The sequence below is a fragment of the Rousettus aegyptiacus genome, unplaced genomic scaffold (assembly GCF_014176215.1).
Source record: "Rousettus aegyptiacus isolate mRouAeg1 unplaced genomic scaffold, mRouAeg1.p scaffold_m13_p_15, whole genome shotgun sequence".
Lineage (NCBI taxonomy): Eukaryota > Metazoa > Chordata > Mammalia > Chiroptera > Pteropodidae > Rousettus > Rousettus aegyptiacus.
In genome coordinates this window covers 19,191,000-19,216,940 of record NW_023416290.1, presented here as the reverse complement: position 1 = coordinate 19,216,940, position 25,941 = coordinate 19,191,000, and the positions used below count along the sequence as shown (strand labels likewise).

Here is a 25,941-nt window from a genome sequence, read left to right as displayed (position 1 = left end):
TGAATTTTTTGGAATAGTTTGAGAAGTATAGGTGTTAATTTTTCTTTACATATTTGTTAGTATTCATCTGTGAAGTTGTTCAGTCCAGGACTTTTGTTTGTTGGGAGGTTTTATTAAATTACTGATTCAATTTTGTTAATATTTATAGGTTTTTTCAGACTTTCTGTATCTTTTTGACTCAGTCATGGGCTATTTCTAGGAATTTATCCATTTGTTCCAGCTTACCCAATTTGTTGGGCATATGATTTTTTGTAGTATAGTCTTATAATCTTTTACATTTCTGTGATGTCAGTTGTCACTTCTCTTTCATTTCTGATTTTATTTATTTGAGTCTACTTTCTTCTTTTTCTTATCCTCCTCCTCCTCCTTCCTTTACAAATTTCATTTATAAATAACCAGCTCTTGGCTTCATTGATCTTTTGTATTGTTTTTTTTTAGATTCTATTAAGTTTATATCCATGCTGATCTTTATTATGTCCTTCCTTCTGCTCCTTTTGGGCTTTGCTTATTCTTTTTTTTTTCTGGTTTCTATAGGTGTAAGGTTAAATTTTTTATTTGAGATTTTTCTTGTTTCTTGGGGTAGGACTTTATTGCTATGAATTTCTCTCTTAGAATTGCTTTGGTTGCGTCCAACAGATTTTTGGGTCTTGTGTTTTTGTTTGCATTTGTTTCAAGATATCTTTTGATTTCTTCCCTGAGTTTATTGTTAACCCATTTATTATTGTCCAGTAACTTGATATTTAGCTTCCATGTGTTTGTATGTTTTTCAGTTTGCTTTGAGTTGTTGATTTCTAGTTTCATATCATTGTTATCAGAGAAGATGTTTGATATATCAATCTTTTAAAATTTAGACAAACTTGTATTGTGGCCAAACACGTGGTCTATCCTTGAAAATGTTTCACATGCTCTTGCAAAAAAAAAAGTATCTCTTGCTACTTTAGAGTGAAAGACTCTAAAAATATCAATTAAATCTACCTGGTCTAATATGCCACTTAAGACCACTGTTTTCTTGTTGAATGACCTATCTATTAATGTCAATGAAGTGCTAAAGTTTACTAAGATTACTGTATTACTGTCAATTTCTTTTTTTTATGTCCATTGATACTTGCTTTGTATATTTAGGTGCTCCTACATTGGGTGTATAAATGTTTAGAAGGGTTATATCCTCTGGTTGAATTGATACCTTTATCATTATAAAATATCCTTCTTTGTCTCATATTATATAGCCTTCATTTTAAAGTCTATTTTGTCTAATATAAGTATTTCTACCCCAGCTGTTTTTCATTTCCATTTGCATGAAACATCTTTTTTCAACCCTTACTTTCAGTCTGTGTGTATTTGATCTGAAGTGGATATCTTTTAAAAACATATATATGGGTCTTTTTTTTTTTTAATCAATTTTTACCTTGTCTTTTGATTGGAGCATATAAACCATTTATGTTTAATGCAATTATTGATAGATGTGTAGTTACTGCCATTTTATTATTCACATTTTTTACCTTTTTCTTTTCTTTTCTTTTTTTTAAGAAAGTCCCTGTGATATTTTTTTGTAGTACTGGTTTGGTGCTGATGAACTCCTTTACCTTTTTTTTTTTTTTTTTGTCTGGGAAGCTTTTTATATGTTCCTTGATTCTAAATGATAGCCTTGCTGGGTAGAGTAATACTGGTCGTAAGTCATTGCTTTTCACCGCTTTTAATACTTTGCATTATCTTCTGGCCTGCAAAGTTTCTGTTGAGAAATTGACTGATAGTCTTATGAGAGCTCCCTTGTAGGTAAATAATTGCTTTTCTCTTGCTGCTTTTAAGATTCCCTCTTCATCTTTAAACTTTGGCATTTTAATTATAATGTGTCTTGGTGTGCATCTCTGGGTTCTACTTATTTGGAATTCTTTGTGCTTCCTAGATTTGTGTGTTTATTTCCTTTATTGGATTACAGAAGTTTTCCATCATTATTTTTTAAAATATGTTTTCAGTTTTTTGCTCTCTCTCTTCTCCTTCTGGTATCATAGTGATGCAGATGTTTGTACACTTAATGTTGTCCTTAAACTATCCTTACACTATCTTCATTTAAAAATTCTTTTTCTTTTTTTTCTCGCTGTTCTGATTAGGTGTTTTCTACTACCTTGTCTTCCAAATTGCTGATTTGATTCATTTACTGTTTCATCTTATTTGCAGTCATTTCCCTCTAGTGTATTCTTTATTTCTGTTATTATATTCTTCTTTTCTGATTGGTTCTTTTTTTTACAGTTTCTCTGTCCTTTTTTTTTACACTTTTTGTTGCAGTTCTCACTAAGTTCCTTAGGCATCTGAATAACCAGAGTTTTAAACTCCAGCAAATTTCTTGCCTCTATTTCATTTAATTCCTTTTTTTAGAGTTTTTTCCTGTTCTTTCATTTGGGACATGTTTCTTGTTTGTTTGTTTGTTTGTTTGTTTGTTGTTGCTGCTGCTGTTTGTCTGCCTCTCTATCTTTGTTTCCATGTATTAAGTAGATCTGCTGTGTTTTCCAGTCTTGGTATAGCAGGTGTCCTGTGGGGTTCAGTGGTGCATTCTTCCTAGTCACTTGACCTGGCTGCGCCAGAAGTGTCTCTTGTATGGGTTGTGAGTGCCCTCCTGTTGTAGTTGAGCCTTGATTGCTTTTGGCACATGAGTGGGTGGGGTTGACCCTTATGCTGACTGGCTATGAGGATTGGTCACAACCATAGAAGATGAGCTGTTGTGTGGGGACTGACCCTCATACGGCAAGATTAGCCCCAGCAGGACTCTGCCAAGACCACCCTTTCCTTTCAGTATGCCTTTTGTAGAGCCAATTGTGTTGTGCACTGTTGTGATCTGAAGCTGTTTACTAAGTGTGTTGATCTGGAGTCTCTTGGGAAGGGCTCTGGTGCAGGCCAAGTTCAGCTATTCTTTGTGCCCTGCTAGGGACCACTTGCTGAGGGCTATAAAGTGATTTGGCAGTTGGTAGCTGCCTATCCTGGTCCCAGAGGCATGTGGGAGAGGCCACACTGTAAGCTGAGGCTGGCTGCCACCAATGCTGGGCCTGGGGCCTCTCAGCAAGAGGCACAGGGAATGTCAAGGTGAATCACTGACTGCTTGGCACCTGTGGACTTTCGAGACTTTTTAGTAAAGTCTGCAACACAGGCTGAGGTCAGCTGTTTATGAGGCACAACCATTGAAAGAGGTTTGGCAAGTGCGCAAGTTGGGTGGTACAGAGTTTCAGGGAGCCACCAGGGTGTGGTGAGTTGTATTTACCAGGTTAATGCAGATTGAGACTTGGCACCCACCTGCACCTGCAGGTTGTGAGTAAGGAAGTCTTAACATAAAAACAATGGCTGCTGCTCCTGCAGCCTTAACCATGAAGCCATATAATTCAGTTTTTCTCATATGTCTTTGGCGCCTTTGGAACTTCTGTCCCTTCACTGGAGTGTAGGGTGAGTATTTGTGAGTGAGTGAGTTTGTATGTGGCCTTTTAAGATGATGCTTGAGTTTCCAGCAGACTTTGTCTCACCCAGGTGGAATCTCCAATGATTTTCACAACCACACGTTGTGGGGGCTCCTCTTCCCGGCGCAGGTACTTTGAGCTGGGGAGCCTCACTTCTCAGGGAGGGGGCTCTACAGCCAACAAACCCCTCCTGATTCTCAACCACTGTATGTGGGTGTGGGACCAGCCTGTTTCATGTCTCCATGCCTCCTAACAATCTCAAAGTGGTTTCTTCTTTATGTTCTTAGTTACAGGAGTTCTGTTTAGCTAGTCTTCAGATGGTTCTCCAGGGTGATTGTTCTATCATTTAGTTGTAATTTTGATGTGGTCATAGGAGGAGGGGAGCACAGAGTTTGCCTATTCCACCACCTTGACCATGTAGAGAGTTCTGTATTATATCACAGTAATCATGCAAGGTTGATACATTTATTCTTATTCTAAATGAGATATTGAAGTTTACCAGATTTACCTGAGGTTATACAACTTGGATCCATCTGACTTGAATTTTACATTCTTGAAACTAAGCTGCACAGTCTCAGAGAGAAGCAGTATCTTCAGTGACAGCAAGAGAGTCGATCTCCACTAGGATTCCTTTTTTAATGGCCGAATAATATTCTCTTGTATATGTTTATCACATTTTCTTTATCCATTAAAGAACTTAGATTGTTTCCATATCTCGGCTATTATGAATAATGCTGCAAAATACATGGGAGGTACAGATATCTTTTTGATATCCTGATTTTATTTTATTTTTTGGATATATACCCAGATGTCTGAATGCAGATCATATGGTAGTTCTATTTTTAATTTTTTGAGAAACCTTCATATTGTTTACAGAATAATAATCAACTTCCTACTGCTGGAAATTAAAATCCTGGGCCTCTTTGAAAATATTCTTTTGAAATAAAGGGGTGTTGAGATTGCACCAAGAGCATGGATATACCCTATAGGCAGACATCTGCTCTGTTCCTAAAGAAGAGGATTCTGGGTCTCAGATACTTGTATTTTGCTTCATTCAACAAACTTACTAAACACTCAACTATGTTCCAAGTACTGGCATGTGGAGGTAAAAATGTCGCTAAAACACAGTCTAGCAATTTACAATTTCTTGGAAAGACAGATATGACACTTATAATTAAAATACAGGGTAGTAAATGATCTTTGAAGATTGCTCCTGTCCTCAGTGCTTTAGGGGTCCAGAACCGAAGCATCCCAGTCTGTCTGGGGTAGGGGGTATGAGCTGAATCTTTGATAGAGGAGAGAGTACTTAGCTGGCTCTTGGGGGACAAACAGCAATGTGCCAGGTAAGAAAAGGAGAAGAAAATTCTAGGCGGAGAGCAGCATGAGCAACCATGAAACTGTGAAAATAGTCTCCATGGTTCTGAATCAGCAAATGAAGAAGTAGGACAATTGAGGAGGAAGAGAAGTGGGAAACGAGACGGGAAGATGGGTTCTACCTAGACTATTAATGACCTTCTATGTTAATTTCTTACTTAAACATTGCTGGCTTCAAAAATGATCTAGGACTGTTCAAGTGCCTATTTATTTTTTGTAGGGACCCAGTAGAGGTTCGACAAAGAGCAACATGACCATTGTTCCTGCAGCTGGCCATACAGCCCCTCTGGTGGCATGTGAAGAATGAGATGCAAAACCTGAGAAGGCCTTGGACACAGGCCACAGAGATGGAGCTCAGAGTGGAAGGAGGATGTAGGGTTGGAGAAATGCTGCTAGAATTGAGGCATGAGTGTTAGGATTTGATGACAAGCTGTAGGGTCAACAAAGAAAGGAATGAAGGCTGACACCAAGGGTTACTGACCAGATAGTAACTGGACACATTTTGGATTAAATGGAGAATTGAAGCTTCGTATAGGCATAAAAACCATTTTCTAAGAACTCTTATTCTGTTTTAAAATAACTGAACTTAGCTTGTTCACTACAATATCACACTGTACCAACAAGCTAACACCACATTGTTTCTGTCACTTATTAGCTATGTCATAAGCTAATCATTCATTTCTTGAGACTCTATTCAATTATTGATAAAATCTGGATAACATCTATTACTATAGAAATGGGAATTCAATTTTTAATCTACATGAGTAACCTAGTCATGATCCAAGAGTTAGCTGAGTTAGAATATGTTAGTTCCCTTTGAAGGGAAGAATTTTAACTAACAGAGAAAGATAATCAGTGAGTGACCAGGGTGCCTCTCCTCCTTCCTTTCTTCCTCTTCTTCCTCTCCCTGGTTTCCTTCCTCTCATTCTCATTGCTCTCCACCCTCCCCCTCCTCCCTTTCCTTCTTTTTTTTTTCCCCTTCTACTCTCTCTTCCCCTTCACCTTTCTCTTCTTTTCCTAGCTAGAGTCTGCAATTCAGAAAAGCTAAATATTTGTTTTCTTGTAAATAAAATTATATAAATAAGCCATTTTTGGACTTTTACCTGTGGGTCTAGAATTTAGCTTAATGAACAAATTTGTATTTAAGTTTTAATATGTAAGATCACTGTTAAACTGATCCTTTGTCTCCACCTATCTAAGTGCTTCTGGTTTCTATCTTCTCATTAGTTTCAGATCATTGGCTCTCATTGCACTAGAAGTGATGCCCAAGTGGCAAAGGGGACTCAAATGTAATGCCAGGCAGAGGAATGCTACACTGCCTGCTCACACTGAACTTCAGGCAAGGTCTTGTCCTGCTCCCCTAAACCTTTTCTGCTCACCTGGCTCCAGCTCACCCAGGCTTCCATCCTACAGGAGCTGGAACTAGAGTTCCGATAAGCCTCTCTCTGCGTGCTGGAGCTTTCAGGAAAGCAGGGTGACTCTCTTGGGCTCTTTGCCATTCTGTACACGTCCAGATCGTAGCACCCCAAATCACACCACCATTTAAATATCTCTTTCCTTGCCCTTTCCCTTACTAAACCTTGAACCTCAAAAGCAGGAATTTTCTTCTATTCATGGCTTTATTCCAGTACCCGACACAAGAGTAGGTACAAAGCACTTAGTGAGTGATTGAAGGGCAAGTATGTGTTAGAAATGTTGGTGGAGATAAATCTACTTCTACAATACTCCCAGAGAAGACTTTGGACCATGTGGAATTGGGATTACTCATCAGACATGTCTATATAGGAGACCAAACCTTGGGGGAATTTGTTGTCGCATTGGGCACTGGATGGAGAGGATAAGCTATGGGACCTCTGGTCTTTCCAGGCTGGTCTCCCAAGTCCTTTCTAGTAAAAGTTCTGCATAGATATTCTATTATAAAAATGAAGCTCTCTTAAGGCAGAAGGAACATGAAACTACCAAAAGGTTCTCCACCATCAACCTGGACACAGCAGCATCCTATTCTTTGCCTACCTGATAAAGTTTAAAGTGTTGACACCCTTAGATTATCGTATTTTAACAGGCGCATATTGAAGCAACATTTGGGACTGAGTGGGGAGGGGAGATCAAACCCTCCCTGAGTTTGTTTAGTCTCCTTTCATGGGGGCTAGAATTTGACTATATCCTGCCTGTGGCCAAGGCTAAGCAATTCTGCACCCTCTTTCTGTGGGCTTCTCAGCCAGGGTATTCTGTCAGAAGCAGGAGAGAGGAGAGCATCACTGTGGTAGCACCGATGTCGCTCCTCCTGGGAACAACTTTATCTCTGTCTTTCTAGCACGTAGGCTTTGTAAATAGACGGGAGTCTCAACTTCCCTGCTTTGTTAGTGTGAGCTATCGTCAGGGCCTGGAGCCACTTAGCCTTTCTGTCAAAGACACTTGTTTATGTGTTGTCTAGAAAGCCAACTACTGCCCTAAGGGAGGGCCAGCTTGTCGGGGAAGTGTGTCTGGAGTGTAGGCCAGAGTGTATCTTGTCTCCCTTTTGGAGTTTTTGGCCTGGCAGGAGCTCAATGTTATAACAAAGTGACATTATAAGTCAAATTTCCACAAACAAGAGAGATACTAAATGGCTTCTCGTCTTCTGGTAAATTACCATGTTTCCAATTCCTCTTGGAATCATCTTCTAAACTATTTCTAAAGATTTAAATTAGGTTTTATGCCTCAGACCAGATACCACTACCAGGAAAAAAAAAAAAAAAAAAGGTATGGGAGCAGGGTGGAGAGGGAAGATAAATATTAAAAAAAAAAAAAAAAAAAAAGAGGTACTATCGGGCTGAACAGGGTGTCCTCCAAGGAAGAAAGAATAAAATACTCTCTGTCTTTTTTTATTGTGGTAAACTACACACAACATAAAAATTCATCATTTCGACTATTTCTAAGTGGCACTTAGTAAATTTACAATGTTGTACAATCATAACCACTATCTTTCTACAACACTCTGATCACTCCACTCGCCCTCTCCTTTTAAAAAGCTAAGATTCTGTCTGTCTAATGAAGAAACCATAATAATTTTATTCAACCAGTGACTGTAGTAATTAATTCATAAAACATCTATATTATATATAGACCATTCACAGGGAACTATAGTCTGACTAACCTCTTTGATATGGACTATTCTGAAGAGATTTAGAAAAATAATACTGCATAGATATAGGTCAAAAACTTGATATGTCGAATATTTGAAGAAATATAATTGTATTGCTTTTATGTTCATAGAGTGTCTCTACTAACAGAAAATGGAAGGTATAAATACATTTAATCATTTCCTTAATAACTATAAAGAAGTAGATAGGTGATATAGATATATAGTAAAATTCTTTATTATTATTACCCAATAAGAAGAAGATAGACATCACTAGTAATTATCACATTATATTGCTATTAAACCAAATAGCAATATTTATATATAATGATTTACTAGGAGCTTCATGTTTATTGACTTCACTTTCAAGCAGGCTACATCTTTATTTTGGTTACTTTAAAAAATTTCCCTAGCAAATACTTTCACAGGAAATGCATGACAAATTCTATGTTATTAGAACCTCAAAGTGTGTTTTTATTAGCAAGTACACTGCAACTACTTTCATTAGTTCTAATTTGTACTTCTTTAGCCCTTTACTCCATTTTCCCAGCCCCCCAAACCTTCTCTCCTCTGTCCGATACCAAATTGTCCACTATATTTGTGAGTCTGTTTTTGATTAGTTTGTTCTTTTTATTCCTTAGAGTCCTCATATAAGTGAAATCATATAGTGTGTATCTTTCTCTGTCTGACTTAAATACCTTCTAGGTCCATCAAAGCAATATCCTTTTCTGTACTCTTCTTTCTTATGTATAGGGGTCTTGTTTTATTATCCTTTCTTATCTTTTGGTTGGACCACTTCTTTTCCATTTAAGGTGCTTATTGATAGGAATGTAGTTGTTGCCATTCTTTCTTCCTGTTTTTGATACATGTTTTTTCTTCTTAAAGAAGTCCCTCCAACATTTCCTATACTACTGGCTTGGTGGTGACAAATTCTTTTAGCTTATTTTTGTCTGGGAAGCTCTTTATCTATCTTTCAACTCTAAATGATAGCTTTGCTGGATAAAGTATTCTTGGTTGTATATCCTGGGTCTTCATTCTGTCAAATATTTTTTGCCAAACCCTTCTGTCCTGCATAGTTTCTTTTGAAAAAATCAGCTGTCAGTCTTGGGTTTTCCCTTATATATAGTTATTTGTTTTTCTCTTGCTGCTTTTAATATTCTTCCTTTGTATTTAACCTTTGACATTTTAATTATGACGTGTCTTGGTGTGGGCCTCTTTGGATCCCCAATTTTTGGAATTCTCTGAGCTTCCTGGGGTTTTATGTCCATTTCCTTCACCAGGTTAGAGAAGTTTTCCATTATTAGAGCATGAGTTGGAGGCTTTAGATTTTTTAAATTGGAAGTAGAAATAGAATTCATTAATTTTGAAGCTTAAATTATATCTTCTTTTATGTTCATAGTTTACTTGCAGTATTATCATACAAAATGGTTTTCCCAATGCCTAAAATTAGGTTAAACTTGTTTCTACTCATTTCTTCCTGGAGCTTATGCCCAGCCTTCAAAGTTCATCCTGCTTTAGGATGACTTTTCCATAGCCTGAACATTTCTTGCCTTGTGGTCTTGATTCTCTTTTAGCTTTAATAATTACTTGCTCTGTGATTTTAGTCCACTTACTTAAACTTTCTAAGATGTGTCTTGTGTGTGAAATAAAGATAAGAGCAGAATCTAGCTCCTAAAATTATTATGAGGATTAAAAGAGCTAATGTACATAAAGCACTTAACACTTTCTGCCAAATGGCCAGTGCTCCCTATTGTTGGTTCTTGTTACTTGTTATCTGCCTTAAGAATGTGCTTATTTGTCTACTTATATGCTATTAAACCTCTTGAAGGCAGGGGCATTATATTACTTCATAAATAAGCTCTTAAAGAGAGATTTGTTAACTAAATTGGTGCATAGATTCACAAACCAGACTGTAATGAAAATGAAAATTAGGGTAATTAATGATAAAATCTATGATTATCAAGTCTTCATATTGAAATAGCTCTGAAAAGCCAAAAGTAAGACTTTAGTAAGAGATGACTATGAACTCTCTATGACAAGCCTTTATGATTTTGGGAAGTCTTTTGTATTTATTTTAATAAATAAAATAAAATTTATCATTTTAACAATTTTTAAGTGGACAATTCAGTGGAATTGAGTACATTCTCATTGTTGTGCAACCATCACCATCATTCCTCTCTAGAACTGTTTCATATTCCCAAACTGAAACTTTGTACCCATTAGACACTAACTCCTGCCTACCTCTCCCTCTAGCCCCTGGAGATCACCATTCTACTTTCTGTCTTTGCGAATTTGACTATTCTAGGTACCACCTATAACTAGAATCATGCAGTATTTGTCCTTTTTACGACTGTCTTATTTCACTTAGCATAATGTCTTCAAGGTTAATCTAAGTTGCAACATGTGCCATACTTTTATGCCTTTTTATAGCTAAATAATATTCCATTTTCTAGATATACCACATATCCATTCTTCCATTGATGGGCACTTGTGTTGTTTCTACCTTTTGGCTATTGTGAATAATGCTTCTATGAACATTGCTATACAAATATCTCTTCAAGACCTTGTTTTCAATTTTGGGGGTACATACCTAGGCATGGAATTCCTGAGTCAAATGGTAATTCCACATTTAACTTTTTGGATAATCATCATACTATTTTTCATAGCAGCTACACCATTTTATTTATTATTATTATTTTGTTTTTTTCATTCAACATTTGTATACTTTGTAAAGTGATCACCATGATCACCATGATAAAGGGATCTGTCACTGTTCAAAGTTATTAAGATATTATTGATTATATTCCCTGTGCTGTATATAACATCTTTGTGATTTATTTATTTTATAACTGGAAGTTTATATCTCTTATTGCCCTTAATTTTTTTGCCCATTTTCCCATGCTCCTCTCCTCTGGCAACCACCAGTTTATTCTCTATGTCTGTGAGTCTGTTTCTATCTTATTTTATTTTGTTTATTCATTTGTTTTGTTTTTTAGATTTCACATGTAAGTGAAATCATATGGTATCTGACCTTCTCTGTCTGACTTATTTTGTTTTGCATAATACCCTCTAGGTTTATCCATGTTGCTGCAAAGATAAGATTTCGTTCTTTTTTTATGGCTAAGTAATATTCCATTGTGTGCACATTTGTGTATGTGTGTGTATGTATGTATGTATGTACACATATTTCATTGATCAATGGACACATAGGTTGCTTCCATACTTTGTCTACTGTAAATAATGCTGAAATAAACATAATGGTGCATATATCTTTTAAAATTAGTGTTGTATTTTCTTCAGATAGGTAGCCCAGAAGTGTAATAAAACTTCAAGGAGAAAACATGGGCAGTAAACTCTTTGACATCGACCTTAGAAATATTTTTTGGATAAGTTTTCCCCAGGAAAGGACAACAAAAGTGAAAATAAACAAATGGGATTACATTCAGCTGATTACGTCAAACTAAAAAGCTTTTGCACAATGAAGGAAATCATCAACAAAACCTAAAGAAAATCTTCTGAATGAGAGAATATATTCACAACTGATATATCTGATAAGAGATTAATATCCAAAATGTATAAAGAACTAGTACAACTCAACATCAAAAAATAATCCAGTTGAGAAACTGGCAGAGAAACTGAAAAGACATTTTTCCAGAGATACAGACAGCCAGCAGATACATGAAAAAATGCTCAAACTTACTAATCAACAGGGGTAATTCAAATCAAAACCACAATGAGATATCATCTCACACCTGTTACGTGGCTGTTACCAAAACAAAAACAAATAAGTTGTTGGCGAGAGAACTCTTGTGCACTATTGGTAGAGTTGCAAATTGGTGCAACCACTGTGCAAAACAAGTGGGAAGTTCCTCAAATTTTTTTTAAAAAGCAGCTACATCATTTTACATTACCATTGGCAGTAGATGAGAGTTCTAATTTCTCCACATCTTTGACAACAGTTTTGGCAAATCTTTTGTCTTCTAAGTGTCTCATGATTGATGACTACTAAAGTGAAACAGAAATCACCAATATTTTCCATGTGTTAAATGTTAAACTATTATGAAAACATTATCAAAAGCAATTTGATAATTATCAAAAAAATCATGGGAATTAATAAGTTATGATGGTGCGAAGCCCAGCTTCGTAATTGAATTACACTTTTCCTTGAATTCTCGAATTCTGGCTTTGCATCCCTCAGCTGTGTAACTTTGGCAAGTGATGTGACTTATCTGCACCTCAGCCTACTTACATATAAATCGAGGATCACAATACTTAGTTCACAGGGTTGTTATGGGACATTGAGACAATCATTGTAGAAGGAGTTACACAGTGCTGCTCATGTAGATCCTAAATAAAACTTTTGTTATTGTTTTCGAAAAATGTTTTTTTTCTTAAGAAAATGATTATTTAAGAATGTCATCTTTTGCTAGTTTAATTAATATGTATATTATTTCAATTTTGGAAATATTTCTTCATTCTACAAATTTATACATGTGCACAGACACTTCAAAGATTTGATTTTGATCTGATCTGGAAGACAAAATTTGATATGAGATCGGAGTAGGAAACAACTTACCTTGAGAGAAATTATTTGCCCTGTTTTAAATGGCGAAAAGGTGGGACAGAAGTAAGATGCATGACAAGCGGAAGATCCAGCAGAGAAGGCAAAGTCTAACAGAAAAATATGAGGCTCAGGAAACCTAAATTCTGTATCAAAGAACAGCACAGGGTCTTTGAGTCCTTTATTTTCTGGGTTCTCAATTTAACTACCTTTAAAATAGCCATAGAAACATTTATCCCTCTTTCACATGACATTACTCCCCAGAGAGTGAATAAACAAAAGTCATGGTATACTGTGGATGACAAATATAGCCATAATACTGATCAGAAAGTCCCAACCCTGCTCATGATACCAGTTTCTAATACTGCACCTTGCATCTGACAGTGGGAATGTTAATAGGACCTGTACTGCTGAGTTCCATGCTACTCACCTTGGTGGCTTGGGAATGTGAAAGGGCCTTTGAGAGGCACTAAAGATTCTTATAGTTCTTGGCAAATAGCAGATTTTTTAAAAATCAGATATCACTAAAGAGCATTTGAATTAGTGCCGGGTAGAGCCAGCCCCAGGGGACCATATCTTTGGCAAAGTCCTTATCGGGAAACACCCAGTACTGGTTTGTGTCTTTTACTCTCAGTAAAGGGAAATTCTGTCATTGTCTTTGAATATTTGATTAGGGTCCTACTGGCAGCCAAGTTGGACTGTGGCTCTTGTGCTCCAACCTGTGGGATTTTAGTGTCATTTTAAGAATAGCGATGGTGGGTGAGGGGCTTTGCCATCAATGACATTGAAGCTAAATATGGATTACCTTGCTTTGAGACAAAATATTCCCTCCTTTCTTTGGTAGGAGAAGTAAAGATGATCTAAATACAAAACAGATGACACATTTTAGGAAAATTATATGGACAGAATATTGTTGAACAATGATGTGGAAGCTCAGACAAAAATTTGTGATGACCCTGGAAAAGGGTCCGGACTTAGATGAGAAGAAGAGTTCATTTTGGCAACACTCGAGCCAACTGGATACAGAAAAACTCCAATGGAAAGACAATTCAAAATTCTTTGATAATAAGAATAGAATGTTAATTTTCCTTTTCTTAGGATCATTGTAAGTTCTTCATATCATAGAATAATTAATAGAGAACAGACATCTCCACATGAAGAAATAGAAGCAATAATAACCTAAATTATATCTCTAAGCAGTAAATTGTAGACCTGGCAAAACTTTCAATAAAACTTTCAATTCTCAGTATAAATTTGGTCTCGTTTTTGCTATTGTTTTCTGATTTAGAACAATTATGTAGTGTTTTTCTTTAATATAGGACTTAATCATTATTATGTTTCATATAATACATATGAAGGTTTTTACATAATATAGCAGAAAATAGAAATGAAATACTAATAGAAATTGTCTTTAAAATGTCTTCAAGTTAAGTATGTTATTGATACACTCAAACTTACATATGCATTTGCACACACATGTATTAGCCTTCAGGCAAGAAACACATAACATCTTCATAATGTCTATTCTTCATCTCAAATTTTAGAAGTGACAAGTTTCAGAGAACCTTTATTTTCTCCATTTTCTCTTTCTTTTGCAACAATAAAACTACAAATATTTTTTAAAACATTTTTTAAGAAAGTTGGAGGATGATTTTATTCTGGAAAAGTAGAAATTAAAACTGATATACTAGACCCAAGGATTTTTTGTTTGTTTGTTGTCTTTAAATCAGTGTTGCTAGCTCCAAAAGTTACCTAAACTTTGTTGAGAAAGATCACTCTACAGAATTTTTATAATATTTCTGAAAGGTACTTTAAGCGAACTCAGCACCCAGCCTTTGATGACTTGAAGCATACCTATGATAAGTACAGGTCTCATTGACCCAATGGGAAACTACAGATGGATACTTCTTTTGTTGAACAGCCTGCGATTTCATTAATTTCACTGACAGTAATTCTGAGTGAAATTTATGAAGGCCACAATGTAGAGTTAGTGAACCGCATGAAATGTCAGCATACCCACTTTGGACTCTGTGATCTATATTTTTTCTTCCCCCACTCCCACCAAGACTGTTTGCTTTGCCAGGTAGCTTTTTTCTAATCTAATTTACAGTGCTTCGACATTGTAAATGACCTCACTGGAGCTCCATTACTGACAGTCCTGGAAGGCCTCTTTGATTCTACTGAGCACCATGGGTGTTTTACTGTGAACATTTTGTTTTCTATGTAGGCACAATACTCACACCCACACCACAATACCCACACCATGCACACTACACACCACACAAACACACCACACAATGTCTCAGAGGCAGCATCTAAAAAACCAGTTTCCTGTTACACCAGATGGATCCTTTTACACCTATAGTCATACTGAGCTATTGTTTCTCTGCCTCTGGTCTACTTTCCTGCCTTTAATAAAACAGAACCCATGTCAGTCATGGCCCATTGGCCTAGTGCCTCTTTCTGGCCCTAGTACTAGGTTCAGCAAAGCTAGGGAGACCCAGCCCTGTGGCTTTTTCCGAGAGCAGTTGAAGGAAAGCTGGTTTTGGGGTTGTGAGTCATAATCTTGGAGTTGCTAGAAGGCATCTTGCCACCATGAGAAGGGTGTTTATTTGAGAACAGAGCCAACACAGAAGTGAGAAAGACTGTAACAAGAAGTTCAGGCCTGGATCCCTTGCCAAGTCCCCCTTCCCACACTTCCCATTTATGACCATAAGGCTTTGTTTTTTTCAGTTCCACTTGATTTTGTTTTGTTTTGTTTTGTTTCAGTTGGTTTTTCTGTCATTTGCATTCTGAAAATTCCTAACTAATTAATGATTTTTAGCAAAAATTAGTTTATTTTTTGAGATAGTTTGAATATCCATTATTCCTCTAGGGGTGATATCTTAATTGATGTGTGTAGTAAACACCTTTTTCCACCAGTAAAACAAAATGCAACTAGAATAAACTTAAATCATAAGAATTAAAACTAAGAGTATTATGATGCTGCAGTAGTAATAATAAATAGAAATATTACTGTTTTTATTAATATAATCTTTGGTTAGGCACAGATATAAAATAAACATATAGTCATTAATTTAAAACAATAAAAAACTTAAAATATTTTTAATTATAATGATGAATTATTAAATACAAGAAGGGGCAAATACTATCTAACTGTAAATTAACAAATCAGACCTATTAACATAACAATGGATAGCCAAAATATGAAAAAATAAAAATTTTAATGTATATAATCTGTCAGAATTTTTAAAAACAACAATAATTACAATAAAGTAATACTGAGTGTTTAAACTGATACCTAATACTATTATATCTATACTTTCAATAGTTTAGTACTCTGTGTGGGATGTATTATATATATGTATATTTTTTTTTTAATGAGAAAAGAAGCACTACAAATTACAAATTGAAAAAAAGTTAACAATGCATCACACAAAGATCACCAAATCCAAAAATCCCACACATTTTATGAGCTAATGTTTGCCATATCTCTATAACACTTTTCCTATGCTTTTTGGTGACATACTCTTTAATTGCCTCGCTCTATAACACTGAATTTGCAATAGAAATTTTTATAAAGAGAATATAAAGATGAATTAGTCCTTCCTTTAGCACAGTTGACAGATTTTTTTTTTTTAAGTTTTGATAGTGTGGACACGTGTTTTTCAGTTTTACAACTTTTTATTGGCACATCATGTAAATCTTAACAATTATCGCCAAATTTAGGAAAACTTCTTCAAGTTTTTTTTACATATGAGTTTCTTTTTATATTTTTCTTTTATACATCAAGTTTCTTTTACATATTAGGTCATTTCAGTTTTTTTTGTGTGTGAAGTAACTACTTTTAAATGCTGTTGTAATAGACAACACACGATCAGTTTGTCCCTGATGTTCTTTTTGTAGTGTTGTCTTATGAGTTGCAGATTATGTTCACTGATGTCAATATTTTGGGTAAAATACAGTCATAGGCAGATGTAAAATGTGTAAGACCACACCAATATTATCCGATGAAATGTGATGGAGTAGAAAGCAGATTGGAAAGAGACAGGTGTCTTAACTGATCGTTGTGAAACATCTTATTTTTTCAAAAATTTAAAAATATAAGACCAACTGAACACTAAAGACTTCTTAGAGTTTTGGGATGGGCCCATATAAATGGGAATCCTAAAACCTAACTTCAGATAAATTCGCCTCTGAGCAACACTGAAAATTAGACCGAATTGGGCTAAATCTCAGTTCTAGTGTACTTATTAGAAAAATGAGACCTACTCCTTTGCTCAAATAGTTTTCTAGAATCCCTAGGAAAAAGACCATTATACTTCTAGTTTACATAAATACAGTAAGAGAAGTAATTTCCTGGCCATTTGACATGAACTTTGTTCACTCCTTGAAGGTGAAATAGCTCTGATACCATGTTGGTTCTATTAGTTCCAGGAGTTGAAATTGTGAGATTCACTTCCTCTTTGGCTATAGTGAAAGTTGAATCATGCCTCAAGTGTTCCTGGAAGATCTGGTTTTCTCAAGCTTTTGTGATCACGTGGCAGAACAGACATCTCAAGGATTCTCTAGGATTCTGTTTCCTTATTCTATCACCTAACCACCAATATTTTGGAAGCCATCAGCACTAGGAACATATAGCTAAGGGGTTTAGAATATACCAGACTGATCTCTTTGTAGTCTTGTGATTTGGATCATTTATTTAATTAAAAATGGTAAAATTTCTCTCCGAGTATCTTGTTTAGGGGGAAGGCGGCTGCCATGTTGTAAGGATACTTGAGCAATGCACAGGTAGAAACCAAAACCAATTCACCAGCCATGCGAGGAAACACCTTGGTATTGGACCCTCCAGCGCCAGCCAGGCCTTTGGACACCTGCTGTCCTGGCTGACACCTTGATTACTACCTTAGGAGAATCTCCAAACCAGAACCAGCCTCTCTATAATTCTAATCTGCAGAAATTGTGAAGGTAAATAATGTTTTAAATTATGGATTTAAAACATTAAATCCATATAATTCACATTACATAACTGACTTATTTACAGTATACAATTCAATGTTTTTTAGTATATCCACAAAGTTAATGATAGACTTAAAAATTATGATAAAATACATTTAATATAAAATTTACCATCGTAACTATTTTTAAATGTATAGTTTAATAGTGTCGCATATATTGGCATTCTTGTACAACCAATTTCCAGAACTTTCATATTCCCAAACTGAAACTCTATACTCCTTGAAAACTAATTCCCTATTATCCCTTCCCCAGCCTCTGCCAACCACTATTGTATTCTCTATTTCTATGAATTTTACTGCTTTACTCTATGTACCTCGTATAAATGGTATTAGACAGTATGTGCCCTTTTATTTTTATCGCTGTCTTATTTCAATTAGCACAAAGTCTTCAAGGTTCATCCATGGTCTCACATATGTCAGCATTTCATGTCTTTCTATAGCTGAATGATATTGCATTGTATGTACCTACCCCATGCTTTGTATCCATGAGTTTGTTGATGCACACTTGGGTTGCTTCCATCTTTTAGCAGTTGTAAATAATGCTGCCATGAGCATGAGTATACATATATCTCATCAGGACATATAGTTTCTAGTATGTACACAAACAAATCCTGTGGAAATTTCTGATAAAACCACCATCATAATAAGAGTTATCAATTTTTGGTTGTTCTGTATATTTCTGAAGTGGCTCAGTGTCTGAATATCAGATTCCATACATCTTATACCTTGCCAAACATTCTGGAAACTACTCTTTTCTTTCCCTCTCTTTATGATGACTCTACTGGAGATCAGTTGACCAGTAAGAAACTCTTGATCTGCAGTCTGGGTCTCTTCTTAAGAAGAGAAAGCAAAGTTCAGAAAAAATAAAACAAAATTATTTTATTTCAATATATGTGAGAGTACATACCCATGTTTACATTATTTTTTTTAAATCATTAAAAACAAGTGCAAAAAAAATTGAGGATGCCTTAAAACAGTCCCCTCAGGGACCCAAAACAAATGGGGACCCATCTGTCAGATGAGGAAGTTCAGGCTCTGAGGTCAGCCTTAGGTTTCCAGAGTTGGACAATCAAGAGAACAGAAGGAAATCTTCTGCCTGGACTGAATCTTTGACAGATCTTCTCTGTTCAACAAAAACATTCTGGATGGAACTTAGTGTCTGCACCCTATCCACACTGTGTACAGTGTGCCAGCAAGGTCATTATAGGGAATCGGAGAAGATGCTGATGGAGAAAGGAGTTAGTGGGCCCATCAAGCCTTTGTGTTTCAGGGAAGAAAGCCGTGAGCTGAAGAATACAATAACTCATTACTTAGTGGTGGCAAGCAGTTGGGATGGGAAAACTATCAGAAAGCAGGGCAGGTGAAAATGAGGGGCTAGTGCATTTTTGACCACCAGATATTTTGTTTCCTTTTGTCTTTGATTCGGACATTTGTTCATCACCTCCCCTAAAAGATGAATTTGCTTATATGAAATTTCCATATTTCCTGCTAGAAAAACCATAGTATTCACTTAAATGAAGAACATTCTTTCATTTGAGCTTCCATGGCCCGTTATTAAGAATATTTAAAGTGACTTTGAATACTTTTCTATAAATATCTCGGGTTCTACTTGCATTAGTGGGTGGTCCCCACAAAACTCTCTACGCTGTTGGTGAGAGGTGACCTATCATTCTGGGGCAGCATGCCTCCAGAAGGGCCTTCAATGTTTCTTCATGGCTCTAGTGGAGCTGTCAGGCGAGGAAAGTGAGTATGTGCAAAAAGAAACCCTTTGAGTATCAGCAATGCTGAATGTCAGCTTGGGGAGAAACTGTCTCAATATTTATTTGTAAAGTTAGGGTTTTAAATTACATAAAGTCTACTGCTCACCACATCTTGGATTCTAGTAAGCTTGGTTGATCCAGGTCAGGACCAGCTCCATGTCCAGGCCAGATCCCACATAAGAGCCATACTCAACCTGTTCTTCAGGACTTATATCCTTTCCTTCTCCTACATATCTGCCTTGTTCACTATCCTGTGAGCCTTTCAGGACAAAGGACTGTGTATCTTCATCTTTGAAGCTCTGAAACTTACACAGTATATGGTATAAAATATAAGCTCAATGACTGTTCTTTGAATTTCAATGTTTAAAACAAGATAATAAACTGTGATTGTATCTCCGGTTAAACACCTGGCCCCTAAAGCCAAGTGCTTCTACTTGTAACGCAGCTAGTCTTCCCAGTGCCACAGATCAGAAACCAAATTCACTACCAACTCGCTCCAATCTGGCTTATTTTCTGACTTTACTTCAGGTACTCTAAGCTAAAATATGAGAATCTTCTTAGACCTCTGCCTTTCTTTCCTTCATTATCCCTTATTTCATGATCCAATGTCTTACTGACTCAGTCCCCAGAGTCCCTTTTGTTTGATGCAGGATTCTCAATGTCTAGTAGTACAGCGCCCGATGCGGTAGGTGCTCAATGATCATTAGGCAAATAAAAGAATGAGATTATTAAGGTATTTGAGGAATCTCGTATGCTGACCATCCTCAGTAGTGCAATGAATTGTCATCTGTTTGAAATGGTCTAAGCTTACAGCAGAGACTGAGGAGAATGATGCATGCATTGCTGCATATTTCTTTTCAGTGCTCTGACTTGATTTTCTAGAGGGGTTGTCCATGTTTTCCTCAAGGTATATGAAGACTGTGCTCTCCAGTCCCACGCCTTCAATTTCCTACCCTCAGCTTGCATGTATGCTCCGACTTAAAGGAGCCGCGTCCTTTTCCACTTCCACCTTCACAGAAAGTCTGACACCTTGACAAGAAAAGGGCATTCCATTGTGATGCATTGCCTCAAGTTGCAAAAATCTCCTAGGCATCAAAAACGACATCATTTGAAATATTGTCTCCTTTAACCAAGTTAACAATTCTACCTCTGTGTCTCACAAAGAGATACTCCTTACAAAAATTTACCTTCATATTTAATAATTATTTATCAAACTTGGAAAAAGTTCTCAATTATATACTAGCAAAGATTGTATTAGTTATTCCTCTGGTACACATTTTTTTTTTTTACATTTAAAACCATTTGGTCACAGGAATTGTTAAAAATATTAAATTTTAATTTATGTACATTTGTCTAGGGACAAATAAAATAAATTCAAGCATATGCATATGTTACCTTAGGATAAAATTCTAACAGGCATGTAAAACAGAAATAGAGCTTTTGAGGAGAAAATGAGTTGATGTCAAATTTCAGAGTGTTTATTAAAATCTTATTCTAGTACTTTAAACAGATAATAGTAGTTAACAAATAATTGTGCTATTAGTATTCCCCTGGATTCATTTGAAAGTAAGATAAAGTTTTATTTATACATTTAAGTATTTCCAATACAGTGGAGGTCACATCCTTTGCAACTATTTAAATTTAAGAGAAGATTTTTGGATGGCAATGCATCAGTATAAAAGGGGGGGGCAGTTTTTCAAAATCTTAAAGTAGACGGGTGCTTTAGTCATTTTGTAGACGAAGCCATAACACTAAAGGAAACATCCCTCATCATTCAATTTAACATAAAACTATAGAAGGTTGCCATTGAAGAACTAAAAATAGAAGCGCCCCTGCACGTCATGTTGCCATAGCATAGGTGCTATTTAGAGCCAGGAAAAGTGAAGCTCTGTTGCCATACAAAAGACCTCCCCAATTGTGTATTGCTTACTTCCTCACATTGTGGGCCTCCAGGATCTGCTGGCAAATGTGGGGGTGAGTCAGGCCTGAATGGCTGATTCCAGGGCCTAGATAAGGCATCTGGAAATCTCTCCATGAGCCCGAATAGATGGTGAGGCAGCCACCCATTTTATCAAGGTTGCTTAGGGTGGTGCCAAGGGCACGATTCTACTAGATCCTGTGGTGCCTACGTGAAGGCTACATGCTGTTGGATGAAGAACTCAGCCTCAGGAAGGAGAATCTATCCACAGAGGGAAAAACCCAGGGCAGTTCCTGGCACTTAGAAGGAACTAATAAAAGTTCTGTGTATGAATTCCTTCAAAGCAACCTTAAAGATATATCTTTAAAGGTTACAACCCAGGCAACACTCTAATAGCCTATTATTTCCCCTAGAAATATGCAAGCAGCAAATGAATGGACTAAGCACCTCACTGAACCTGTGTTATGAGTCTGTTGCCCAATTGGTTCAGCCTGACATCTCTATAAATTCTCCTCTCTCGGGTGTTCTCCTTACCTGAGGGCCAGGTAACAGAGACCCAACGCCTGCTGGCAATTCAGTTGGAATGTTCACAGGCACCTTCAAATCCACTGCTTCAGAAACCCACTCCTGCATCTCAGCTAACCTCTGGATCTCTCTTTACAGACATCCCCCATTTATTCAAGTCCAAAACGCAGAATCACTTTCCATCTCTCACTTTTCTCTGTGCCATATCATAGTTCGTTGCTTGTTTGTTTCTTTATATAATGGTAAAAATATACAATTTTTTTTTTTTACCAATTTAATCATTTTTAAGTGTATAGATCTGTGGTATTAAGTATATTCACATCGTTGTGCAACTATCTCCACTAGCCCTCTCCAAAACTTCTTCCCCCTTTTCCCATGTAGGGGAAAAAAAAAAAAAAAAAGTGCAGCTTGCTGCTAGCATTCATTTAACATCATGTGTAGAAATGTTACATTTTCTAGGATTTGACATTTTCAGCTATGGAACTCTAAAAACAGAATGCTGTAAATAGAATAATGTAATTTGTTTCGAAAGACTGTCCATATATTAGAGAGATGCAAAAATAATAAAAGCGAGATATTTCATGGCAAACTTTGGGAGTAAGGTTAAGACACGTAATCTTGGGGTAAACGCTGCAGCTGCAAGGGCCGCCAGTGAGTATTCTGGAGGCAAAAGGGAAAAGTGATCATCATCCCAAGCAGAAACTCTATATCCATTAAACAGTAACTCTCTATTCCTCCCCATTTCCTCTAGCCCCTAGTAATGTCTAGACTACTTTCTCTTTTTATAAAGTTGACTACTCTAGGTACCTCATACAAGCTGAATTGTACAGTATTTGTCCTTTTTTGTCTGCCTTGTTTCACCTAGTGTAATGCCTTCTGGGTACATCGATGTTGCAGCATGTGTCAGAATTTCCTTCCTTTATAAGGCTGAATAATAGTCTATTGTATGTATATACCATATTTGTTCATCTATTTATCTGTCGAAAGACATTTCTAATAGTTTTATGATCTCATTAAATTCTATTTTATCATTACTCCATTACTCTAGTTGACACAGAAGTTCCTTAATTTCCTAGTTTGTCTCTTCATCTTAAAATCCTTCTGTTTCCAGTTCTTCTCATGCACCACTTAACAATTTACCTAACATTTCTAATAATTGCTCTATTCTCCTGTGTATCTCCATTCCTTGCCTCCAGATGGCCTAGGCCCAACCAACCTTTACCTCATCTTACTACTTTCATTGAAGCCCCCATAGTCACCCTACTTATCAGGTCAAGAAACAGTTGTTGGATGAGTCCTGTTTTGGGGACAGGATATAGCAGGAAGTCAAAAAAGGCTCTAGAGAACATGTCCACCCTGGAAAGCAGGAGCGTGGCTGGAAACCCCTCACCTGGCCTCCCCCACAGCTCCCTCATGGCTGCTCCACCCACCACCTGCTCTCTAGACTGTTCTTCACCCCCCTCTTTGAGGTCCCCGTTTCCTGGTGCAAGGGGTGCTCCCATCCTGTAGGTGACTAGAGCACATGTGGTTATGAGTGCAAATCCTGGAGGTAGACATCTGTTCTCAGCCCCAAGCTCTGCTATTCACTAGCTTAGACTCTGGGATAAATTCACATTCATATATCTTGTATTACAGTATAGTGTTATATTTGTTCTATTTTAGCGTTATTGTTGTTCATCTCTTACTATACCTAATTTATAAATTAAACTTTATCATAGGTATGTAGTATAGGAAAAAAAACATAGCATATATAGGATTCAGTACTATCCACGGTTTCAGGCATCCACTGGGGGTCTTGGAATGTATCTCCTGCAGATAAGGGGGAACTACTATATTATTGCAGTTACCTTTCTGTGATTATCCTCAAGTGTAAACTTTAGCCCATTTGTTAGGTTTCCACCCTCTCTTAAATATCTTCAAATGCCTAGTTATGTGCTAAGCACAAGGAATGTGCTGCTCCCCGGGGGTTCCTATTATGTGTTTCTGCTTCTTTCTAGAGCCCCGTGGTGATAGCATAGTGTATTACCCTCCTTCCTTCTCCCCTTCCTCCCTTCTTCCTTTTTCTTCCCTTTCGTCCTTCTTTGCTTGCTTCCTTCTTTTCTTTCCTGTTTTGGACACTGCCCAAATGCCAGAGACCCTGCAACAGACAGGACAGTCATTCTTTCATGGAGACCACTAACTAATGGAGAAGACAAATAATAAATGCATAAGTGAATAAAGAATATGATTCAAGAGAGCAATAAGTACTCTGGAAAAATCGAGAAAGGTGACAGGAATGGGTGTGCTGCTTGACGTAGTTCTGTTAGGAGTGTCCCCCTGAAGAGACGTCACCTGAGCAAGACCTGAAGAAAGAGAAGGTGTCAGCTCTGACCAGACCTACAGGAAGAACAATACAGGCAGAAAGAATAGCCAGAACCCAGAATCAAGGCTGAGCTGGGTGTGTTTGGGTGAAGGGAGCCAGAGCAGGGCGGAGGTGCTGCAGTGGGAAGTGAAAATAGAAGAGGCGGAAGGAGATCATGGTCTTGTTGGTTCTCAAAATATGTGGTTCGGGGCTTGTATTTTTATCCCAGGTGTGATGATAAGCCACTTAGAGGGCAAACGACGTGATTAAGTTGGCAAATGACATGATCCAACAGGTACAAGAAGCAAGAAGACCAGGTGGGCTGCCACGGCAGAACAAGCATAGCAGGTGGGCACAAATATCTGCTGAGCAAAGCATTTGCTGGTACTGACTGCAAGATGCAACCCTAACTGAGCACCTACCTCTAGCTTATGCCTTTTAATTGTTAAAAATCAAATAAGAACTAAGCGGATATTGTGTTCTATGAATCAGGCCCCCAAAATCTTAATCTCATGCTCATTAAAAGAGTGAATTTATTCCATTTCTAAGTTCAAAAAGAAAATATGTTAAAAAATTAAAAAATATATTTCCCACAAGAAAGTTTATATACCAGAGACGGAAGAGACAAATTCAGTCCTTTCATCTCTCTCTGATAGAACATAAGTGTTGATATAATTTTAAATATCTCATGGGGTGAGTTTTTATTGTTTCTTAAAGGCAATTGTTTCCATATTTCAAACATCCTTCTATTAAGAATTTAAAGTGTAATTTTTTTTCTATTTTAAACTAACAAAGAGCCAGTGAGAGTATATTTAATATAAGAAGCAATAAAAGAGAGCTGACTGAGGTACAAAAGGTTGTTAACACGAATACTTTTTAAATTAATTTCTTAAGAGCTGTTCAATTATGTTAGCCAATTCAAAAGAAATTCTTGTGTCTCCTGTAAAATTATTTATTTCAGGTATTTGTAGATTACTAATCTTAATCCTTTACTCATCTCCTGTCCCCTAATCCATGTCAAAAAAGAAAAAAAGAATCATTGATTAGCCTAGCTAAACATCAAAGGAATGATCTTCCCCATAAATCAACCCCCCAGTCTCTTAATTGCTTTGTTGATTTCTCCCAAACTTCCCCATTTATCTATTGAACTTCTTACTCCTAAAGCCTCAGGTTTGTTGTCAGAAATTCTTCACTTGTTTTTCTGCGACAAGTTATTGTCCAACTAGTGATGCTTGGGTAATCGAGTAGTCTTGCCCCCATGAACAGCACAGAGATATCAAGTCTGAGAAACTCAGTCACTTCTCATCCTGAGCACTAAACTGACTAAAGCCAGACTCTCAGTTCCCTGCATTTTAAAAAAGCACCTTCATATCCCAATGATCACAAAGGTAATCGGGTTGCTTTTGTTGTTTTCTTCTTTTTTAAAAATAAAATTAATGGGATGATAACCTCCTTCTCACCAGACCTGAATATTGATTTCTGCTTCATTTTTTAGCCCCTCTTCTAAGTTCTGAAGACTCTACCAAATGGGGATATTGATCAGCAGGTTGCTTGTCACTTCTTTGGATACAAAGGACACAAGCCCTGTTACCTTCATGCCCCAGAACAGACCTAAAGGCAAAGGGTCAGAGATGAAAGGCTTCTGATTAGTTCTTCTTTGTAATCAGCCTCCCAGGAAGCACTGAGACTCTGTTTACACCTGTCCTTGGAGTTTAAGATGGAAAACTTTTACTCCCGGGTCCATGCATGGATGTAGGTGAAGCAGAACCCTTATCTTTCTCAATTTTCTCACTGGGAGAGATAGATTGTTTGTTGTGAAGGCGGGTTGCCTTTTTAGGTAGAAAGCCTATGTTTCCTGAGCTTTTCATTTGTTACCTGTTCTTCCA

The 25,941-nt window shown here is 36.8% G+C and overlaps 1 long non-coding RNA gene across 1 annotated transcript in view; it reads left to right on the top strand.

Moving 5' to 3' along the window:
• Positions 1 to 24,484, top strand: part of LOC107500739 — an 84,951-nt gene extending 60,467 nt beyond the window's left edge. The window contains exon 3 of the long non-coding RNA XR_001594584.2: positions 24,285 to 24,484. This is a non-coding gene — a long non-coding RNA (uncharacterized LOC107500739). The remainder of the gene's footprint in view (positions 1 to 24,284) is intronic.
• Positions 24,485 to 25,941: the final 1,457 nt, after the last annotated feature.